The 16859-nt window shown below is 38.0% G+C and overlaps 1 protein-coding gene and 1 pseudogene across 4 annotated transcripts in view; one reads left to right on the forward strand and one right to left on the reverse strand.

The window, feature by feature from the left end:
• Positions 1–301, forward strand: part of LOC105983961 — a 1942-nt pseudogene extending 1641 nt beyond the window's left edge.
• Positions 1–16859, reverse strand: part of Dlg2 (discs, large homolog 2 (Drosophila)) — a 1447312-nt gene that overhangs the window by 852004 nt on the left and 578449 nt on the right. The gene's annotated exons all lie outside the window — the stretch shown is intronic.

The raw sequence follows: 16859 nt of genomic DNA on the forward strand, positions 1-16859 counted from the left end.
TGCAGAAGCTCTGCAACTTGGCATAAAAATTTTTATGTCTCTCAGGCATAAAAATAAGATCAACAGAGCAGGAGAGTTGATACTCACCTCTGAAAGCAGCCTCTTTCAGTTCTGCAATCTAGCAGACTACCTACAGAAAATTTGAGGTATGATAGCTGAGGCCAGCCTGATACCCAAGGAGCCATCCAGAGAAGATGCTTGAATCCAGAGCATTAGGCTAGAAAACATGAATCAGGAAATGCTGAGCCAAAAGAGAATCAGTTCTGCCATAAAGACAAGCAGGAGGGTAGATCTGGATTGACATCACCCGCAGCAGTAAAGACCAGTGTTTGAGACATCGCAGTAACATCACAAGATTTCTGTTTCATTTGTCAGTGGCTTATGATTGTACACTGACTCCCAAACAAGCACCATTAGTTGTCCCTAGGCAATGTCGGGTGTTTTTCGCACCCCCCAACATTGTTGGTCCCAATAACCTTCCCAGCTTGCTGAGCTCCACTTCCAAAAAATAAAAATAAAAAAGCACCATCCTTCCAAAAACAAACATATTCTGAAAGTGAAATCTACCAAGCAAATGGTCCCCACAAATAGGCTGGAATAGCAATCCTAATATCAGGTAAATTAAAATTAGTCAGAAGAGATAAAGAGGGACACTACACACTAATAAAAGGATCTCTCCTACAGGATGCTATAATGATTCACCAAATACCAGAGCACCCAAATTTATCCAAGAAACACTATTTTCCCTAAAATCACACATAGATCCAAAGACATTGATGGTTGGTGACTGTTACACATCACTTTCCCCACTGGATAGACCAACTTAGCAAAACTCAACAGAGAAACAGCAAATCTAAACAACTGCATAGACTAACTAGACTTAGCAGACCTCTATAGAATAATTCACCCATCAGCAACAGAGTACATATTCTTCTCAGCAGCATATAGAACATTCTCCAAAATAGACCACATTTTAGGTCACAAAGCAAATATGTCCAAATTCAGAAACACTGAAATTATGCCCTGCATTCTCTCAAACCACAAAAGAATAAAATTAGAATTCAACACCAAATGACATCAAAGAAAATCCTATAACATATGGAGGCTGAACAACACATTGAACAATGAGTAGGCAGGCCATGGAAGAGATTAGAAAGGAAATTCAAATGTTCCTGATATTTAACAAAAATGAACATACAAATTACCAGCTCCTCTGGGACACAGAAAAGGCAGTACTCAGAGGAAAATTCATAGCTCTGAGTTCTTACATCAACAAATTGGAGAGATCTTAAACTAACACTTTAATGATGTACTTGAAGCTCCTTGAAAAAGAGCAACAAGCCAAATCCCAATCCAGTAGATAGAAAAATAATTAAAATTAAATCAGAATGAAATGAGTTAGAGTAAAAAAAAACAGAAAGAAGCAACAAAACAAAGAGTTGGTTCTTCAAAAAATTAACAAGCCAGGTGCCAGTGACTCATGCCTGTAATCCTAGCTGCTCAGAAGGCTGAGATCTGAGGACCCTAGTTCAAAGTCAGCTCGGGCAAGAAAGTCCCTGAGACCCTTATCTCCAATAAACCACCAGAAAACCAGAAGTGGTGCTATAGTTCTAGTGGTAGAGTGCTAGCCTTGAGCTGAAGAGCCTTTATCCCCAGGCCCAGAGTTCAAGACCTACGACCAAAACAAAAATTAACAGCAAAAAAACTAGCAAAAATGATAGATCCTTAACAAATCTTACCAAGGAAAGAAGAGAACACACCCAAATATACAAACTCACAGATGATAATGGAAACATCACCACAGAAACAACCAAGATCCAGAACATTATAAGGGAATACCTCTCAAACCTTTATGCTAATAAGTTTGAGAATCTGGATGAAATGGAAGAATTTCTAACAAATATCAATATGTCTAAATTAAACCAAGATGATTTAAACCAACTTAACAGATCCATACCAAGTATCAAAATAGAAACATCAATAAGAGACTTTGCATCCAAGAAAAACCCAGGATTAGATAGGTTCACTGCTGAATTCTACAAGACCTTCAAAGCTGAACTCACAACAATAATCCTCCAACTCTTCAATGAAATGGAAAATGGAAGTTCACTACCAAATTCCTTTTATGAAGCCTTCATAACCCTCATCCCAAAACCAGGCAGGGACTTATCAAAGAAAGAGAACTATAGATCCATTCTTTTGGATGAACATTGATGTAAAACTTCTCAACCAAATTCTGGCCAATCAATGTCAACAAGTCATCAAAAAAATCATACACCATGATCAAACAGGATTCATTCCAGGGATGCAAAGCTGGTTCAATATATGTAAATCAGTTAATGTGATACATCACATCAACAAGAGCAAGGATAAGAACTACATGATTACCTCAATAGACACAGAAAAATATTTGTCAAGATCCAACACCCCTTTAGGATGAAAGCCCTGGAGAAGCTAGGAATCCAGGGAACATTTCTCAATACAATAAAGGCCAGGTATGACAAATCTACATCCAGCATTATACTTAATGGCGAAAAGCTAAAGCCACTTCCTCTAAACTCTGAAATAAGACAAGGATGCCCACTCTCTCCACTCCTCTTCAATTTAGTATTACAATGCCTATCTAGAGCAATAAAACAAGATGCAAACATAAAGGGGATCCAAATAGGGAAATATGAGTTAAAACTCTCCCTCTTTGCAGATGACATGATCTTGTATTTAAAATACTCCATGGACTCCACTCCCAAGTTACTCAAGCTGATCTGAAACTTTGGCAAAGAAGCAAGGTATAAAATTAACCCTAAAAATAAATGACTTTCCTCTATGCCAATAATGAGAAGAGTGCAGCTGAAATCAAGAAAGCAACTCCTTTTGTAATAGCCCCAGAAAAATTAAAATACATAGGAATTAAATTAACTAAAGAAATGAATGATTTTTTGGATGAATTGTTGAAGGCGATTGGCCAAAATTTTGTTGAGAAGTTTTGCATCTATATTCATCAAAGAAATGGGTCTATAGTTCTCTTTCTTTGATGAGTCCCTGCCTGGTTTTGGGATGAGAGTTATGATGGCTTCATAGCATGCGTTTGGTAGTGAGCTTTCTCTTTCAATTTCATTGAAGAGTTGGAGGAGTATTGGTGTGAGCTCTGCTTTGAAGGCCTTGTAAAATTCTGCTGTAAAACCATCTGGTCCTGGACTTTTCTTAGCTGGGAGGTCTCTTATTGCTGTTTCTATTTCAGTGCTTGATATGGGCCTGTTAAGATAGTTTAACTCATCTTGGTTTAGTTTTGGCATGTCAATATTTGCTAGGAAAAAAATTCACATAGAGCTCCCCTATGACCCAGCAATCCTACTTTTGGGCATTTACCCAAATGAAAACAAACAAGACCATACTAAAGATACCAGCACAAACTATGTTTATCGTAGCATTATTCACCATATCCCCTCAGTAGATGAGTAGATCAAGAAAATGTGATACACACACACACACACACACACACACACACACACACACAATGGAATTCTATGCTTCCATCAGAAAGAACAACACCGCCCTATTTGTTAGGAAATGGAAAGACTTGGAACAAAATCATATTAAGGGAAATAACCCATCCCAAAGAAATTTATTTGCAATAATTAGTATACATGTAGGATAATCTTATCAGATGAGCTGAAAAAGCTCAAAACTATGTATATATGTCCATATAAGATGATGCCATGTGAAATTAACCCCATGATATAGACACAAGAGGTCTGTCATTGTTATTATTGTTTTAAATGTACTATGTGATTTTTTGTTGTTGTTTCCTTTGTATGTTCCTCCCCCTATGGTATATCCTCTGTTATAACTGTGCTTGATTTTGGTACCCTGCATCTTGTATATACATTTGTCTAATCTGTGGAGAGGAAGGGGAATAACAAAATGCTGAAACAAGGACACAGGATGACCCATTTCAAAAATGATACCCACAGGACAGTATATTGGAAATGAACTTTACAATTTCAGGCAGGCGGTGGGGGTGGGGGATATGGGAGGTTGGGGTAGGCTGGGTGGGGAGGAATGGGGTGAGTTAGAAGGGCAATTGGGACAACAACAAGGGAAGGGGTAACAATGATCGACAAGTAATGGACTCATTGCCTTACTCATGTAATTGTAACCCCTCTGTACAGCATCTTTACAATAAAATAATTTTTTAAATAAAATAGAAGGAGGATGCTCTCAGGGGAGGAAAACAAAGGTGCAATGCCTCTGTGCTTCTGGTCATGTAAAATAATATTTATTGGGCTGTTAAGGTGGCTCAGTGATAGAGCGCTTGCCTTGCATGCATGAGGCCCTACTTTCAATTCCTCAGCACCACATAAGCAAAAAAAGCCAGAAATGGGGCTGAGGCTCAAGTGGTAGAGGGCTAGCCTTCAGCTGAAGAGCTCAAAGACAGCATCCGGTCCCAGAGTTCAGGACCCACGACCGACCCCCCCCCAAAAAAAAACCAATTATCAAAAAGAACTCCAGGAAATGGAAACAAGAGAGTTTTTTTCTTTTCCTATTGCCTTCTTTGTTGGTTTATCTTTCCAAGGAGGAGGGTAAGGGGAGCACAGAAATGGAGGGGAAAATGTTGAACAAATGCAGCAATGGTACTCACTAGACACTATGTTGAAAATGAACTATACAACTTGTCCGCAGGGACTAGAGAGAAAAACTAGTAGAGAACAAAGGAAGGGATGACAATGTCCAACACAAAATGTTCTCATGCCTGGTGCAGGTGGCAATCTTAGCTACTCAGGAAGCTGAGATCAGAGGATCACAGTTCAAAGCCAACCCAAGCAAGAAAGTCCATGAGACTCTTATCTCCTACTAAGCACCAGAAAATCAGAAGGGTGCTGTGGCTCAAGTGGTAGAGCACTAGCCTTGAGCTGAAGAGCTCAGGAATAGCACTAAGGCCCAGAGTTCAAGACCCAAGACCAACCGAAAAAAAAAAAAAGAAATGTTCTTATTACCTGACTTATGAAAGAGTAACCCCTCTGTATATCACTTTTATAATAACAATAAAAATATTTAGTAATTAAAAAAGAAACTCCTTACATACTGATATAGAGCAATCTCTAATTCTACCTTTTAGTAAAGAAAGCAAGAGACAAAATAAGGCAGGATGCTAAGATTTTTTGTATAACAAAGGGAAAATAACATGTACATTTAGTAGTTTATATTTGCATAGAATAGCACCAGAAGGATACACTGGAAGTTGGAAGTCTTAGATCCTCATTCTGAGGGGTTCTAGAGTAGGGAAAGGAGAGAGGAACTTCAGTGCACACCCTTTGGTAACCTTTGAGTTTTGTGTCTTCTGAATGTTTTACCTATTTCCTTACCATCAGTACCAAAAACAAGGGCAACTTCTGAAATAAAAAGTGATTTTAAAATTAAAAAAGAATATTCTGTCAGTTACAAGCATGTTGGATGGATGGATGATCAACAAGCAATCATTCAGTTGGCATCATCTAATCCATCAGTGAAAGATATGTCATTTCCAAAAGCAAGAATCATGGTGACCCCAAAGCCAAGACAGTGAGGACAAAGGTGGGACCTGGAGCAAGAGTGTCACAGCATCACAGGGACAGAGGCATTGAAGTCACCTCAGAGAAATGAGTCCATCATTTTCCTAGAGACACTTATTCTCACCCCACATATCCATTCGTACAGCAGTAAAATGTAATTGTCACAAATGCATGTCATCAAAGCCATTTTGTGCTGGGATCTGTGATGCTTTACAGCTCATTCACAAGCCTTGACTAGCACAGCCCCCACAGAAGACAATGTTCTGATCCCTGTAGCTAGATCTGCCTCATGGAACTTTATATGCTAACAAGTAAACAGAGAATGCACAACGAACAAGCAAGCAAAAGCTCCATGCACACTCCCAAGCTGAGAAACAGCAGCGTTGTCTACAGGATGAGACTATCTGGCCCTGAATTCTTGACCACTTTCTGATGGTGTGACCTTGGGTCAGTTACTTAACTGTTCAGTGCCTTACTTTCTTACCAATAAAATAAGGCTTATGGTCATGCTAAAGTAAACTCTGGATTATACTGACAATTGCATGAGCTTGAAGGCATGAGAGCTTAGTAAAGAAGTGAATGTTTTTAGTATGTAACTTCATTATTGTCTACTGATAAAAATGATCATAATCAATAAATGAAGCAAACTCAAAGCAAGGTAAAGAAGAGGATAATAGCCAGGTAGGGAATAAAGATGGAAGGGATCATTTAGATGAAGGAATCAGAAAGAGCATTTCTGAGGAAGTAGCATTTCAGAGAGACACAGGACTGAAGGGAGAAAGGAAGCCTGTGCATAGGGCTGGAGATGAGGGAGGAGAGAAAAGGGAAGGTTAAATCAACCCGAGGCCCATGGCAGCTGGAAGAACTGCACATTTTTCCTGAGATTGACAGAAAGCTACCAAGGGGCTAGAAACAGTGACTCTAGGATGTAGATGATTTTATTTTTTTATTGGCTATGTGTCCATAATGGCCAACAGTTAGATAAGACAAACAGCAGGCACTCCTTATTATTGCTCTTATTTTCCAGTAAATAGCATAAGCCTCCAAGACATTGTATATCAGAAAGCAGGGGAACTTTGGCTTCTGGGTCTGTAGATGCCTTTCTATTTCTCAGGGGAGCCTGTGGGCCTCTGAGCAGGGCAGTTTGCCTTATGACAGGTTCTTCTCTGATGGTGCCTTTCACAGCCTAACTTTATTTCCATTGGGTGATGATCCCTGCAGAGCAGTAGCAAGCATCTATCTATCATTTGCTCAAGGAATGAATGCATCTTGCATCATGCTGCTAAACATGAAGGGGGGCAGAAGGAGTGGGTGGTGAGTAAATATAGGACAAGAAAAAATGAGAAATTAAATGCGACCTCAGAACAACAAACTCCCAACGCTCTTGAGAGCCTGTGGCTTTTATTTTTAAGCCTAGGTAACATTTAAAAAATGATTAGCAAAAGTAAGGAAAAATTCATAACCAAGACAAATAAAATAAAAAGTCACTTAAAATACAGGGAATTAAACAAAACATGGATTTCCCCCCCCCCCACCCACACAAGATGTCTCAACTTCTAGAAGATAACTTTAATGAGTTTCTGTAAGTTTCTTGTGCCAAAAAAATTAAGGCCATTGTGTACTTGGAAACAGATAAAAATGAAGCAAAAAGAATGGTACTGATAATACTAGCATAACATTGGCTATGACAACTACTACTCTGATTTTCATAGGGCTTTCTAGTGCACAAAAAACTGCTGTATATATTACCTTGTCCCTCATTTAGGAGGAATGTGACGATTTATCCATCATTTAAGTGTGTGCGTACGTACACACACACACACACACACACACACACACACACTTTCTGAATCTACAGAGATCTGCCCTTGCCTTGATAAAAGCTGACTGTAGCGTTTATTAAATCCAGCACCATTAAGACTTGGCATTGTTTGGAAGCTCAATGGGATGATGCTGTGCTCTGCCTGGGCATCTGTTTTTAAACTTTATCAACAGTACATCTAGGTCTTTATCTTTTGGAAGTAGGACTACTAACAAGTCTCTCTTTTCATTAGTGTGTGAAACCAATTTCCATGCCCACATTTTCTTTCTGGTGCCAGATGAATAAATAAATGAAAATAATTCCCTGCTCTCAACTGTAGCACCTCTGAAATTAAGCCTCAGCAAAGCAGGGATAACTCAGAGGTGGTAACTAGATTCTCTCTAGGCTGTTGAGAAAAAGTAATTCTACCAATCTTCCAGGAAGAGAGATCTAGCACATGGCCTGGTGGCTGGGCAGTGAGGAGGGAGAGGCACAGTGCTGGGACTTGAGCTGTTCTTTACTGCAATATTCAATGATTTATCATTAATACGAATAAAGCTATAGGTCATAATTGCTTACTAGACAGCTTACTAGACAAGGTACCTGGCAAATGGTTTGCTTTTGCTGTAGAGTTACATATTAAAACAGCAGCTACTATTATCCTCTCCACACATTCAATTTTTACATATATAAGAATAAATTAAGCAACTTATCCAAGCCAGGTATCTAGAAAGAAGAGTTGGGAATCCAACCAACTGCTTTCTCTTATATTTTGCTTTCTATTGAGTATGTTCCATTAAGGAGAGATGTACCATGCCAGACAAATGCATAAGTGGATGTTAGAATTCAAACTCGGTCATGTCTGATTCCATTGTTTCAGCTCCCCTCTTCCTTCTCCTCTTTTCTTCCTCTGTTGCCTCTTCCTCCTCCTTTTCCTTTAGTTCCAGGGCTTTAAACTCAGAACTTTCTGTTCTCCTATACTTTCTTGCTCATGGATGGAGCTCTATCACTTGAACCACACCTCTAGCCTGGCACTTTGCTGGCTAATTAGAGATGAAGCCTCCGAGAGTATTCTCTGACTGGCTTTAAGCCTCCATCCTTGAGGTCTGTCTTTTGAGTAGCTACGATTGTGGACTTGAGCCACTAGTACCAAGCCTGTTTAAATTCTTTCTGCTGTCAATCAAATGATCTAGTCCCCTTTTCAATACATTAATATGCTTCCTTAGAATGAGTCCTTTAAAACATCTTGTTTTAGAGGATTGAAAAAGGCTTGGATGTATTTCAAAGTGAGAAGCAAATGACTGTGTTATTCTTCTCATTTGTATTACTTAGTAAATATCAATGAAATAGAATTAGAAGGTCAATCCTAACATTTTTCTATTGGCTACATTTGTTAACTCCTTCTGTCACTGCAGAATCAGTGAGGAACTGGTTGGTTTAAAGTTACTTATTAGTTTTGCCAGATCCAAGACCTGAACTCAGAGGCTTTGAGTGCTTGTGCTTCCCACTTGAGCCATGCCTCTAGTCAGGTTTTGTGCTGGTTATTTCTGGAGATGGAGTCTCACTGAGTTTTGTGCCCCACTGGTTTCCAATTTTGATCATCTGAATTCACCCTCCTACACAGCTAGGATGACAGGCATGGACCACCAACATCTAGCTGGCTTAATTATTAAAAATACCCTGGAGGTCTGAAGAGTTACTATATTTGGATTTATTAACAAAGGTTTTGCTGCCTGAAAATTATTGTCTGTAGCATCTAGAATTGATTTTTGTTTTTCAAGGGAGGAAAAAGTCCAGTAACTACTGGTAAGTACATGGAACTAATGACCAAAAGACAAAAAATCCCCATCGTTTAGAAAGTCCCCAAACTCCCTTACAAATTCCTCCTCCTAAAGAGTTGTTAAAAGCTGTGCTTACTACATTTGGGTTCATCTGAGTTTCTGCAGCCCTCCCTAAGGATGAGTGAGCGAGAAGATGGCATCTTTCTTCTGAAGGATCCCAGGCCTTCCTATAGCTCTCCACACTAAGATCTTTTTATGCTGCCTACATATTAAACTTTTGATTTAAAATTTTAGCATTTTAGTCCAAACAAATTCTGTTAATTTATATTTTACTGTGAACTTCCTACTATGTTTAATGTAACAGGCCAGAGAGGAAAGAGTATAGATTACAAAATGTGTGTGTGTGTGTGTGTGTGTGCGTGCACACACACACACACACTTGTGTGTATGGGCTGGTCCTAGGGCTTGAACTTAGGGCCTCATTGTGAATAGGTATCACATTTTTTCATCTATAGGAGTGCATCTGGGATGTTTCCATACCTAGGCCATTGTGAATGGTGTAACAATAAATATGGATGTGCAGGTATCCATGTATTTCTTAATGACAGGATTCCTAGACAAATGCATTGTTAGGTGGGTTCATTATTGTATGAACATACTTACTGCCCTTATTCAAGGGTAGATAGTGTGCATGAGTCTCTCAAGGTGGCCTTTAGCTTCAATCGAGAGATGTAATAGCCAGGTGCTACTAAGGCTTATGCCTATAATCCTAGCTACTTAGGAGGCTGAGATTTGAAGACCACAGTTCAAAGCTAGTCCAGGCAGGAAAGTCTGTAAAACACTTATCTCTAATTAATCACCAGAAAACAGAAAGTGACATTGAGGCTCACATGGTAGAGTACCAGCCTTGAACAAAAAAGAAAAAAAAAGGCTCAGGGACTAGACCCAGGCCCTGAGTCCAAGCCCCATCCACCAATGGGGTGGGGGTGGGATGCCCTCTGGGAAGAAAGCAATGTAGTAAAGACAAAATACATGCACTGCTGCCAGCATAACAAAATGTACTGTTGTATAGTCAACTGTTTGTACTCTGCAATGATAAAATTCAAGTGAAAAATAAAGCAGTGACAATTATTGTCATTATCAAATATCATGTACTGTGCATAATTGTATTACATTTTGATAGGACTGACAGCCTAATAGGTTTGTTTATGTCACTGTCACCACAAATACTCGAGTGCTTGGTGTGGGGAATAGGATGTAATAATGGAATCTGTGGAGTGTTTCAGCTCCATTACAATTTTATAAGTTCATAGTGTGTACACGTCATCTATCCCTGACTGAAACACCATTTATATGAGCAGGTGAGCGTTGTGCTTGAAGAAAATAAAAAAAAAATTCCATTCAAAAGAATTAGTTGAGAACAACAGACTGCAAAAATTGGTTGCATGTTTTGTTTAACTAGAAGGGAGAAATCCACAAATTCCCAACAAAAAGGGATAATAAATAGGTTGGGCAAGAATTCACAGTACATATATACATATGTATATACATATATAAATATATTGAATTGCCACACTGTACCCCACAAATAGGTATGATTATGTGTTAATAAAAATAAATCAAAAGTAATTTTTCTTTCACCTTTTTTCTTTTCATTTCCTTTCAGTTCCATGGATTGAATTCAAGGCCTTCTGCTTACTAAACAAGTACACTACCACCTGAACCATCAACTTAGCTCATTTTTGCTCTACTTTTGTAAGGTCTTGTGCTTTTAAATAGCTTCGGATCTCATTACGCCTACTTCCACATCCCATGTAATTTGAGATGACAAGTATATGCCACCAATGTTCTCTTCTAGGGTCTTGATTTTTTTTTTAAGTCAGGCTGACCTGGAACCACAATCCTGCCATCTCTGCTTCCTGAATATTGGGATCATGGGTGTGCATCTCCACACCATCTTCTCTGACATCTACCTGATAAATCTAAGTATCTACTTGATAAAAAATAATTACTAGCCATAGTGCAACTCCGTAGCAACTCCAGCTCTGTCACTGAGACTACATGTTCACGAATGGCTTGACTGTGTTACAGTAAAATCTTGTGTGCAAAACCCAGCAGGGGGACAGATTAAACTAATAGATTGTAGTTTGCTGAGTTCCATTTAAGCACAGGGTGATGGCTCAAAGTCCCTGTGACAACCAGTCATCTATTTCTACAGCTGTGCATTTATCACAATTCTAAAATGTTTTGGTCAGTCAGTAACAGATGCACAGGCTCACTTTATTAATACTTACCTGTATCTGTTCTGCTTGGTTAATGCAAATAGGAAAGACAAGATCTCCAACACTGGAAAGTAATTTCTTTCTTTTGTTTTATAATATTATACTAATATTATAATATATATAATATTGTAATATGCTAATATATTATAGTAATGTTTATTTTTAATTAACAAATTTTCATATATTATTAAAAATAAAACATAATCTATAGAAAGGCATATGTGAAATTGTGACACTCCAAAAGTTAGATGTTTCTTTCTGTATCTTCCTTCCACCATCTTCATAGTAGAGGAAACATCTTCATGGTTTCTTTATAAAGAAACAAACGAATATAAATATTCTTATGTATCTTCTCCAGATCTTTCCATATTATGACCAGAAGGGCCTCTTCATTTGATAAACAGTTTTGTGGCACTCTTTTGTTTATTTTATTTATTTATTTTTCTATTTTTTTTAATGTGGGGCTGGGAAGGTGGCTCAGTAGTAGAGCATTTGCCTTGCATGCATGAGGCCCTGGGTTCGATTCCTCAGTACACATAAGCAGAAAAGGCCAGAACTGATGCTGTGGCTCAAGTGGTAGAGCACTAGCCTTGAGCTGAAGACCTCAGGGTGCCCAGGCCCAGAGTTCAGGCCCCACGACTGACAAATACATACATACATACATAGTATTTATTGCTACTATAAAGGGATTGCACAGAGTAATTATAGCTGCACAAGTCAGATAAAGAGTACCTTTCTTTTTGATCAATGTCATCACTTCTTTTGCTCTCTCACAGTTTTTTCCGTCTCATCTCCATACATAAGCTGTATAGTTGATTTTCAATATAGTGTCTAGTGACTGTCATTGCTTCATTTGTTCACCCTGTGTCCCACCATTCTGTGCCTCCCAAAGAAAGATAAACAAGACAAAAATAAATAAAAACAATTCATCTACTGAGGGGCATCTGGGTTGGTTCCATATCTTAGCTATGGTAAATGATACTGCAATAAACATAGTTGTGCTGGTAGCTTTAGTGTGGTCTTGTTTGTGATTATTTGGGTAAATGCCCAAAAGTGGGATTGCTGGCTCATTGGGAAGCTTTATGTGCAGTCTTTTTTTTGGGGGGGGGAGTCCAATTGTGGGGCCTGAACTCTGGGCCTGGGCGCTGTCCCTCAGCTCTTCAGCTCGAGGCTAGTACTCTACCACTTGAGCCAAAATGCCACTTCTGGCTTTTTTCTTTTTGCTTATGTGGTGCTGAGGAATCAAACCCAGGGCACCATGCATGCAAGGCAAGCAGTCTATTACTGAGCCACCTTCCCTATGTGGAGTCTTTTGAGGAACCTCCATACTGGTTTCCAAAGTGGTTGAACAAGTTATCAACAATGCAGTAAGGTTCCCTTCTGGTCACATCCCCTCCAGCATCTGTTGTTAGATTTCTTGATTATAGCCATTCTAACTGGGGTGAGATGGAATCTCAATGTTGTTTTGATTTGCATTTCTTTTATGGCTAGAGAGGTTGAGCATTTCTTCATATGTCTATTGGCCATTCTTATTTCCTCTTCAGAGAAGTTTCTCTTTAAGTCTTTAGCCCACTTGTTTATCAGGCAGTTGTTTCCTTGAGGATTTGTTGTTGAAAATGTGGCATATATATACAATGGAATTCTATGCCTCCATCAGAATGACATTGCCCTATGTGTTAGGAAATGGAAAGACTTGGACAAAAATATATTAAGTGAAGTAAGCCAGGCCCAAAGAAACATAGGTCCCATGATTTCCCTTATTTGCACTATTACATGTTTGTGACAAGCAGAAAAGTTCAAAAGCTATGTACATATGACCAGATAAGATGATGTTAAGCGAAATAAACCCCAAGAAAGGGACACAAATATCCTTTTTCTTTCTTGCTATTGTTCCTAACGTATTTATAATGTATCATGTGATTTTTTTGTTTCTTTGTATGTTCCTCCCCATGGTATAACCCCTGTTTTCGTTTCATGTAGTTGCCCTGTATATACACTTATCTAGCTTTGGGAGAGGAAGGGAAAAAAATGCTTAAAATAGTGATACAGGTTGACCCCTTGTAACAATGAGATGTACAAGACACTATGTTGAAAAACAAACTTTACAATTTAGGTGGAGAAGCAGGGAGGGAGGAGGGGGGAGAGTAGTAATGGAGGTGGGAGGGAAGGGAAGGTAGGGAAAAAACAAAGGAGGAGGTAACAATGTTTCATAGGAAATGTACTCATTACCTTGTTCATGTAACTCTAAACCCTCTTTACAGTATTTTTATAATAAAAACATATTTCAAAAAATAAAAACAAAAATGGCAACCAAGAAGAAAAAACTCTTGTTTCCATTTCCTCAAGTTAATTTCAATAAATATGATTTTATACGGTCAGATACACATAGCTATTGTACCTATGAGTTCATCTCCTAAGAATATCTTCCTTGACCTGTATAGTTTATCATGTCCCAGTGTATTTTTTTTCTTTTGCCATTCTAGTTACCACAAATGAGGAAAACCATGTAACTTATGTTTCTGTGGATTTGGCTTATTTTACTTAATATGAGTTTTTTCAAGTCTTTCCATTTCCTCATGATGGAAGTATAGGATTCCAGAGTGTATATATACCACATTTTCTTGATCCATTCATCCACTGAGAGACATCTGGGTTTATTCCATGTCTTGGCTATGGTAAACAATGCTTGAATGAATAATGGTTGTGCTGGTAGCTTTAATGTGTCCTTGTTTGTGTTCTGTAGGATAAATGCCAGGCAGTGGAATTACTGGGTTATAAGGAATCTCTAAGTTTAGTCTTTTGAGGAACCTCCATGCTGCTTTCCTGAGTGGTTGAACAATTTTACATTCTCACTAACAATATAGTAGTGTTCCCTTTTGGCCACATCCCCACCAGTATTTGTTATTATTAGTTTTTTTGATAATGGCCATTCTAACTGGGGTCATGTGGAATCTCAGTGTGTTTTGTTCTGCATTTTTTTATGGACAAAGATGTTGAACATTTCTTGGTAAATCATTTTTTTAATTCAAGACCTTTGGTGCTGTTCTGTGCTTTTATTGTATCATCTCAGCCTATACATCTGGTGGCTTTGAGAACAAGTGTGAATGTACCCAGTGTCTGCTGTCAACTCTCATCACTTGCAGTGAGATGGGTTTCCTGATCGATAGTATTCACATATAACACATATTATTTAATCTACTCAATTTGTATGCTCTAAATATCTCATTTTGGCTTTATGTTTCTCATCTTCCCATTGTTTATTATATGTTTGTCTACTGTTGGTGGTTTTCCATGTAAACAAACTTCAAAATAAATACTTGATGTTTTAAGATAGTAATTAAAAAGAGTATTTATTCAAAGATGTCTCAAAAAATGCTGGTCACTGATGGTACATGCTTAGCTACAAGATTAAGATCTGAGGAGCACAGACGATTCAAAATTAATTCTTCAATTAACTAGCAAAAAGTGAAAGAGGATGTGTGGTTAGCTACTCAAGAGGTTGAGATCTGGGGGCTCAGTCAGAAAAGACTCCTTTACCAAAATAACCAGCAAAAACAGAGTTGAAGGCCAGCCAAGCAAACAATCAGAGTAAGTTTGAGGCCCTGAGTTGAAATCCCAGTACAATAAAATAATTAATTAACTAGCTAACTAATTAATTAATTAATTAAACATGCCTTCCATTTAAGCCACAGTGCTATTCAGCAAGAGCATAGAATTTATAAAGGAAAACCATGTGTGTAGGATATATACTAGCAATACAAGTTTTAGGTGCCAATCCTGATTCTGCTTGCTAGTAGCATTGTAACATTACATTATTGACCTTCTAAAATTCTTCTTTCTTTCTCATTTTCTTTTTCTTTTGTTTTAAATGCTGGTCCTGGGGCTTCAACTCAGGTACTGGGAGCTGTTTCTAAGCTTTTGTGCTCAAGGCTAGTACTCTACCACTTGAGCAGCAGTTTTGTTTGCAGCATTTTTTTGTGGTTAACTGTAGAAAAGAGTCTCAAAAACTTTCCTACTCAGGTTGCCTTTGAACTGCAATCCTCAGATCTCAGCCTCTTGAGTGGCTAGAATTACAGGCATGTGGGCCCTGCTCAGTGATTCTGTTTTCTTACCTATTAAATGTGAAAACAATAAATTCCTCATTAACAATGCTATAAGACACTCTACAAAATGCTTGGTATACAGCTGCTTTAAATGAGTACTCAAATAAAAACAACATGAATGTTATTCTATTTGCTTGAAACAGCAAGTATGTAATAAGTGAGCATAAGAACTATATCACTGTATAGTCTGGAATTCACATCTAACCAATTCTCTCTCCAGAGGCCAGAGCAATGCCTGGTAACTCCAGCTACTCAAAATGCTTTTGGAAATTGAATTGAATTACTTCTCTACCAGTGGAGTGCCTTTTATAAATTGTGTTGACTTGGCTTTGCTTTTCATTATCATTCTCTTTTTAAAGTTTCATCATTTCTCTCTAATCATACTCTTTTATATTACAATATAGCAGATGTTTCAGATATTTTCTCACATATATAATAGCTAATAACTAAACCTTTTAATATGTAAAGTTGTTGTTTAGGTATTAGTATTCTAATTTAGACATGAGAATATAAGAGTTCTATTGATGTTATCCTAGCTATGATACAACAGAGCTGGGTTGGAACTTGTGATGAATATATCTTATGACTATTTAAAAATATTATTGTCTTGTAGTTGTATAAAGGGGGTTCAAATTCAGCAAATCAGTTTAAAAGGATAGTACATCTTGATTAATGTCACCTCTTCTATTGTTCTTCCCTATCTTTCCCAACCCCATCCATGACTTCAAGTCATGTGTTTCTCTTTTTTCATACATCCATTAACAATCATGACTGTATTCGTGCACTCTTCCTACAAGTCCTACATTAAACAACTGTGCTATTGTGTCTCACACCAGAAGTACAAGTGCTCAAAAATAGTCAATGATCTCAACAAGAAGATTCCTCATGCATTAAAATATATCTTTGGATTTCATTGACAACATTTTGAGGCAGTTATGATCATTTTGGCTCTTCAAAATAAGAAATTAAGCCTACAAAGTCTTGTTCAGTAATCTATTGCTTTTCTCTCAGGTTAAGGGGGCAAACACAGAAACAACAACTTCATTTGTTGTATTGGAAGTTGTCCTCTAGAGCAAGGTAGCTATCTATTTAATAAATGGGAATTTGGTCAAGATAATAAAGGACCTCACATCACTGACAGGGCTACAATGTTGCTAGCAGGCTCTTCATAGACTTGATGATGTGACATAAAAATTGCTGGGTGGAACAGCTATATAAATCCAGCAGTGAGAAACCCCAGGGCCAGACACTGGAACAAAGGAATAAAGTCTGAGGATCATAAGAGAAGAAAGGAAACATATTAAGTGCTGACCACACTGCAGGCATATTTGATCTTTGCATCA

The sequence above is a fragment of the Dipodomys ordii genome, unplaced genomic scaffold (assembly GCF_000151885.1).
Source record: "Dipodomys ordii isolate 6190 unplaced genomic scaffold, Dord_2.0 Scaffold22, whole genome shotgun sequence".
In the NCBI taxonomy this organism is placed as follows: domain Eukaryota; kingdom Metazoa; phylum Chordata; class Mammalia; order Rodentia; family Heteromyidae; genus Dipodomys; species Dipodomys ordii.